A 372-nucleotide genomic window follows, 5' to 3' on the forward strand; every position below is an offset into this window, starting at 1 on the left:
ATACGTGGGTTTGCGTCCTTGGAACTTAGCCAAACGGGTCTCTTGCAGAATGAGCGAGTAAAATGGGTCACCACGATCCCGAGTGGAGGATGAGCTGGCTTCCGGTCTTCTTCCATGATTGGCAGGAGTTTTGAACCTTTTTGTGCGACCTTGCTCCATTTTAATGCAAAAACCGAATTGATGTTGGACCAAACAGAGAAGGAATGTGGCAAACTTAACCTAGGGTTTTGATTTGGGGAAAAAGGGAATGAAGTGGAATATGGATGAAATTGGAGATTTCTAGGGGGTTTAAGAGGGTTAGGGGTGAGGTTTATCTAGCTTAATGCACTTGGGGGTCGGTTGTGTTACAATTTCAGAGACTCAAAAGCAAGA

This window comes from Lupinus angustifolius, chromosome LG18 (assembly GCF_001865875.1).
Source record: "Lupinus angustifolius cultivar Tanjil chromosome LG18, LupAngTanjil_v1.0, whole genome shotgun sequence".
In the NCBI taxonomy this organism is placed as follows: Eukaryota; Viridiplantae; Streptophyta; class Magnoliopsida; order Fabales; family Fabaceae; genus Lupinus; species Lupinus angustifolius.